At 36.8% G+C, this 6676-nt stretch overlaps 1 long non-coding RNA gene across 1 annotated transcript; it reads left to right on the forward strand.

The window, feature by feature from the left end:
• Positions 1 to 236: 236 nt before the first annotated feature.
• LOC121734331 lies at positions 237 to 1781 on the forward strand. Its single transcript, XR_006036701.1, has 3 exons — positions 237 to 246; positions 359 to 368; positions 1238 to 1781. It is a non-coding gene; the product is annotated as an uncharacterized LOC121734331 (long non-coding RNA).
• Positions 1782 to 6676: the final 4895 nt, after the last annotated feature.

A 6676-nucleotide genomic window follows, 5' to 3' on the forward strand; every position in this document is an offset into this window, starting at 1 on the left:
CTGACGATGAATCAATAAAAGCAAACTTTATCAACAAGATAAACTACGTCACTAAAATTATACAAAACACTAAGAAATCTTATTACTATGAACAATTTACAAAATGTAGCACCAAACCAAAAAGCTTATGGAATCTTATTAACACATTAGCGAATAATAAATTAAAACAGAACTGTGCTCCTCCAAAATATTAATAAACTCAAATTTGATTACGAACCCTAAAGAAATTTGCCAAGTATTTAATAAGTATTTTGCGACAATAGGACCACTTTTAGCAAAAGAAATACCCAGTTTCTGATAAAAGCCTTATTGCTTTTTCAGACCAACAGCTTATAGCTGATGAATTATCAAAATTAAGACCATGTAGAGTTTCTAAATTTCCAGAATAATCGACAGCCTAGAACTCAATCACAGAAAGTATGTGTATATGCTTTAATAAGTTGCTGAGTGAAGGTGTTTTTCCTGACTCTTTGAAAATAGCCAAAGTAAGCCCTATACATAAGACTGGGTCAACGATGGATCCTGGAAATTACAGGCCCATATCGGTGCTCCCAGTCTTATCAAAAATCTTAGAAAAAATAATCTATGACCGTCTCTATACATATTTAGAACAAATTAATTTTATTACGGACCGTCAGTACGGGTTTCGTCCAAAACGCAACCTTAACAGCAACAGCAGATCTTATTACTAAAATAAAATACAATATTGATGATAAAAAAATAGTTCTTGGTATATTTATTGACCTCAAAAAGGCATTCGACACCGTAAGCCATAAACGTTTATTGGAAAAATTAAAGTCCTTAAATATTACGGGTCGCGCTCTAAAAATTTTGGAATCATACTTACAAAATCGAATACAAATTGTAAAAATAAACTAAGTTGAAAGTGATCCCGAACCAATTACGTGTTGAGTCCCTCAAGGGTCAATATTAGGCCCGCTGTTCTTCCTTATCTACATAAATGATATCTGTAAAATAGGACTACATGGTCTACTTACTCTATATGCAGATGATACCTGCCTTTTTTATTTTGGATCCTCTATTCAAGATATCATTAGAAAAGCTCAATCAGATCTAGATGCTCTTTAATCATGGTTTCGAGTAAATCTATTTACCATTAATGCTGCAAAAAGTTGTTACATGATTTTTAAAGCAAAGAACAAAATAATACAATCACACCAGCCGCTATCAATCAATAATGTTACTCTGGAACAAAAATCATGTGAAAAATATTTAGGCCTACGGATAGACAATGCTCTATCGTGGAACAACCATATTGAGCATATTAGATTGAGACTCTCATCGCTCCTTGGCTCCCTACGTAACATCGCTCAAGTTATACCACACAAATTAAGACATACTATTTATAATGCTCTTGTAAAACCACACATCTTGCATTTAATTGAAATATGGGGAAGCTCAGCCAAAACAAAACTGTCAGACATTCAGATCCTGCAAAATAAAATCATTAAAATGTTATTTTTACTACCACGACTTACTGTTACTAAAAAATCTACAGTGACACAAAAATAATGAACATTCGACAATTATATACATTTACAACTTGTATTTTTATATGGAAATGTCTCAATAAAAAAGTACAGACGGATCTTAATTTTACTTACCATAGAGATGTAAGCAAACGTAGTAACCGACGTGCCAGTCTTCTAGTGCTACCTAAAACACGCACAAACTATGGAAAAAAAATATTACATTTGAAGGAGCACAGTTGTATAATAAAATACCTACTAACATACGAAATGTAAATTCACTCAGTGTTTTTAAAATCCGGCTCCAAAATCATATAATTGAAAATATCATATAGATCAGAGTACACTGTGTTTGGTAAAGGCAAGAAATTGCCTTTACCAAATAATTCAGTGTTTGGAAAGGGAAAAAAAATTAAACTCTCTTATTTTATCAATTATAAATATTAAATTAAACACTGAGTGAATATTATTTAGTTGCTAACTGACGAACGCAACATATTTTATTCTTATAATTTTTTGTTCTCATGTAAGTGACATATTGTAAGTCTTAATGAGAATAAATATCTTTAAACCTAAACCTACAATGGTTACTGGGAATCGATGGCCATTAACCATAAGATGTAACTGCAAACGGAATGCTAAATAAGGTGTTTAATGTAGTTGCGGCGCGGCGCAGGAAATTACAAAATGGCGCCGCTATACAGGGTGGTTCCGAATTTTTATTTATGTATTAGATAACCCCGCTACACCATTGCGCAAAAATTCATTTATCACGCGGTAACCGTACCGGGATAAAAGTATCCTATGTCCTTTCCCAGGACTTAAAGTATCTCCATACTCAGCATAATCGGTTCAGCGGCGAACCGCCTAAAGGCGAAAGATGGACGTAACAGACGGATAGACGTACGCACTTTTGGATTTATAGTATGAGTATGAATTTAAGCTAAGCCTTAGGTTAGGTAGGCCCACGGCTCGAGAGGAGTGGAAAATCTTGCGGGAAGCAGGCTGGTCAAGGGACCAGCAGTGGAACAGCATCACTGACCTCTATTATACAAGTACGCTGGACTTATGATACCCAGCAGTTTATTGTGTCTATTTGAAGTGAAATCAGCGCCCCCAATGCGGTGGAAGAGAACTAAATCTGACGTGAGTTTGATGTTTGAAAGTCGCCATATTGGCACTGATAGCAGTAGTGAGAGTACTTGGAACTAATACTAGTGTCAAACGATTAAGCGGCCATTTGCAAGGGTTACGTCCGATTTAGTTCTCTTCCACAGCATTGGGGGCGCTGATTCCGCTTCAAATAGGCACAATAAACAGCTGTCATTTCGAAGGGTATCATAAATCCAGCGTACTTGTAAATTGGAGGTCAGTGGACAGCATATACTCTTAAAAAGTACCTAAGAGCCGTCTTAACCTTAGTAGTTAGTTATTACTGATTAGTGATTAACTTTTGTGTAAGCGCTCTACTAATGTATTTTCCGCCCTTTAGCATTGCCTAAGCGTCCACTGGCATTCAGGAAAGGACAACGCATTATTTTTTTCAAATACCTACTGGATACTTGGACGCTGTTAAGCATTCGTGTACTAACCCACACAAAAATTACGTATTGAGTTATGAATGCAGTTATGTTCTTTAGATGATTTAGAACAAGACTGCATTCAAAATTTAACAACAAAAAAAATTGTGGGTTAGGACACTAATGCTTAACAGCGACCACTTAATACATATTTTTTGAATTCATTGAACGATTAACGGTTTTTTAGTTTACATGAAATAAATAAATTTTATACAGCCAATACAATTTAATATTGTTCTGAACGTTATAGTTTTTTTTAATTTATAATGGTCATTACTTATTAGTATTACTCATTAGTCTAAGTGAGTGAATATAAACTGCACAATCTTACACCGAAGGTGTAATCTAAAAATTAACGTAGAAACAAATGAATGTTACATAATATAACATTTTGGAACAGCCTGTAGAAAGCTGCTGAAATTGTAGGTGACCAAATACGTTTTACATCGTGGACGAGCGAAAATTAATATTTTGTCAAATTTCGGTATGAAAGCCTGCATATATTCACGTCAGGCTTTTACTCCTTGTGTGGAAGCCTTAGGGTTAATTGACACTGAAACGAGGTGAAACAATGCCATGCCCATAAAATAAATTACAAAGAAAAAAAAACAGAAAACAGAATACAAACTATTGAATCGTTTTAATCACTAGAGGTTGCTTCCAACCTTTTATAAAGTAAATAAATCAAAAGTTTTTAGCATTCAGCGGGTTGATAATGATGAACTATTGCTGAAACATAATTGATCATTTCAGATTTTTAACAAAAAAATTAGATCATAACAAGTTTGGAAGCTTTAATATGATGACGAATAACACTCATCTTTTTTCGTCGCGGGCTAGTAATTATTAAAATTTCGATCTGCATCACACTTTTTAACTTTTCAATTTTACACTGTGCTAATTCGTTACCATTTTTAAAAATAAAATAAGGGGCCAAACGAGCAACGCGTCATTTCGTATCGTTCCGGCTTAAACATATTATCTTTAACATCAGCACCCGTAGCATGGCTACAGTAGAAATACGAAAGTATAGACAAACAGCGGAGATAAACTGAAGGTGCCGTTCCGGTCTTTACCGCGGCTAGCCACGGTCGACAAAAATTCAATTAAAATGCCACAAATCGGAGCGGCACCTTCAATTTATCTCCGCTGTTTGTCTACACTTTCGTATTCCTACTGTAGCCATGCTACGGGTGCTGTTCATATCGACACACGACGCTATAATGCAGCTTGATATAAAGAAATGTAATTTTATTTACTACGGAAGAAGATACACATTAATAATTCAAAGAATAAAAAGATGAACTCAGCTGTAATATATTCATCAAATTAATGTTAAAAAGTATTATCCATAATTTCACACGCTTTTCCACAAAAGAACAAAAGACGCGTAAATATTGGTGTACGCTTCCCCCATTTCGCATTTAGACAAAAGATTTCGATATCATTAAAAAGGGAGAAATAATGAGTGATCCGCAACGAAAACAAAGTATAAGGATTGTAGACAACATCGATATACATGCACTGGAACGCACATTATATACTATAGTGCGACCAGCAAGGGCGTACCCAGAATTTCATCGATCTGGGTGTGAAGAGGTAACAGACAGACAGACAAAACTTTTGCATTTATTATTTTAGTATGGATACTAATTGTTGTATGCTTCTACAGTCGCTTTTAATAGAATTTGCACGCGTCTTCGACCGCATAAAACAGTGCGTAGCGGTAATCGTGGGAATTAGGATTTTCCTCCGGTGAAAAAGTATATATTTTTTTAATGAAATAAGGGGGCAAACGAGCAAACGGATCACCTGATGGAAAGCAACTTCCGTCGCCCATGGACACTCGCAGCATCAGAAGAGCTGCAGCTGTGTTGCCGGCCTTTTAAGAGGGAATAAGGTAATAGGGGAGGGTAGGGAAGGGTAATTGGGTAGGGGATTGGGCCTCCGGTAAACTCACTCACTCGGCGAAACACAGCGAAAGCGCTGTTTCACGCCGGTTTTCTGTGAGAACGTGGTATTTCTCCGGTCGAGCCGGCCCATTCGTGCCAAAGCATGGCTCTCCCACGTCTAATCCCATCCTATGTCCTTGGCAGTCGGGACTTTACGAATACCACGTCTCAGCAGAGCTTCATCAGTTTCATGTGATATTGCATTACATTTACATACAATACACGGTACATTGTTATTATAGGTAATAACTTTTTTTTCAGTGCTCGCTAGGTATCACGAGGCTTAATCGAAGGACTTCGGTGCTCTGAATCTAAACCACACCTCTGGTTACTATCGATTCCAGCGTTGGTCTCTTCTAGCACTATACTTCAGAACTGCGGCGCCACAATTATGCAAAAACTGTAACCACGAGATCAAACGGGATTCCAGAAAATCCCAGAAATATAAACCAACAGAAATGCATATAGATGAGATCCGCTTTCAATATGTAAATAAGACAATTGCTTTATAAAAACAGTGAACTAATTAAAAATGAAATGCGATTGGGATAATATTTTTAAAGCAGCTGATTCGAAGAAATTATAAAATTAATAATTAATACTTAATAGCTAGGTGCCAAGCTATTCGAAAGTTTTGATTGTGATGCTCTTGTAAATTTCATTAGAACACCTCAGATGTGGTAGGATATTGGGAGGAAAAACCTTGCCCCGATTATTTAATATTTATGTAAACCAGTTGATTGAGGAGCTCAGCAGTACTCATACTGGTTGTCATATTGATGGTGTATGTTTGAATAGCTTAAGTTATTAAACTTTTTAATCGGGACTTAACGCGACTTATTTAAGTAGTAATGCTACTACGAGTACATACTTTTTTCTCGACGTTTCGGCCGTGTTGCAACGGCCGTGGTCACGAGGGGACTGCAGGAGCGCGACGTCTTCGTTTGCACCGGGCGGTCGGTTCTACGACTACCCTCGAATTGTCCAATATTTGTGTTCCAATACACTGAAAGTCAGTAGGTTCATTGCGACACACAACACTAACTGTATCCGGGTTTACACTTAAGAACACAGGTGACACACGCGGTTTGCACTTATTGATCACTGGATTCCAGGCGGGCGACAATTTAAATCCGTCCTCACGATTGAAATTTTTGTACTTTTTAATTTCAATTGCTTCACGTATTACTCTCGTGTGGTAATGATGATCCGTAGAGAGGATTTTAGGGTCGTAGTAGCATTACTACTTAAATAAGTCGCGTTAAGTCCCGATTAAAAAGTTTAATTATAATGCAACGCGAAAGTTTAAAATGTTAGCTTAAGTTATGCTGATGATATGGTACTGCTGAGCCCCTCAATCAGTGGTCTTAACAGGCTGTTAAAAATTTGTGAGAGGTACGCTATTGAACACGGCTTAGAGTACAATGTTGGTAAGTGTGAGTACATGATATTTAAATGCAATAATAAGACTTTCAATCATCAAGAATGTCCACTACCTTTACTCAACGGAGTACCTCTGAGTCATGTTACAAAATTTAAAGACCTCGGTCACGTGGTGACAGATACGCTTAGTGATGAGGAGGATATTGAGAGGGAGCGCAGGGCGCTATCGGTCCGCGGTAATATGCTGGCACACAGGTTTGCCAGGTGTACA

This window comes from Aricia agestis, chromosome 15, assembly GCF_905147365.1.
Source record: "Aricia agestis chromosome 15, ilAriAges1.1, whole genome shotgun sequence".
Lineage (NCBI taxonomy): Eukaryota > Metazoa > Arthropoda > Insecta > Lepidoptera > Lycaenidae > Aricia > Aricia agestis.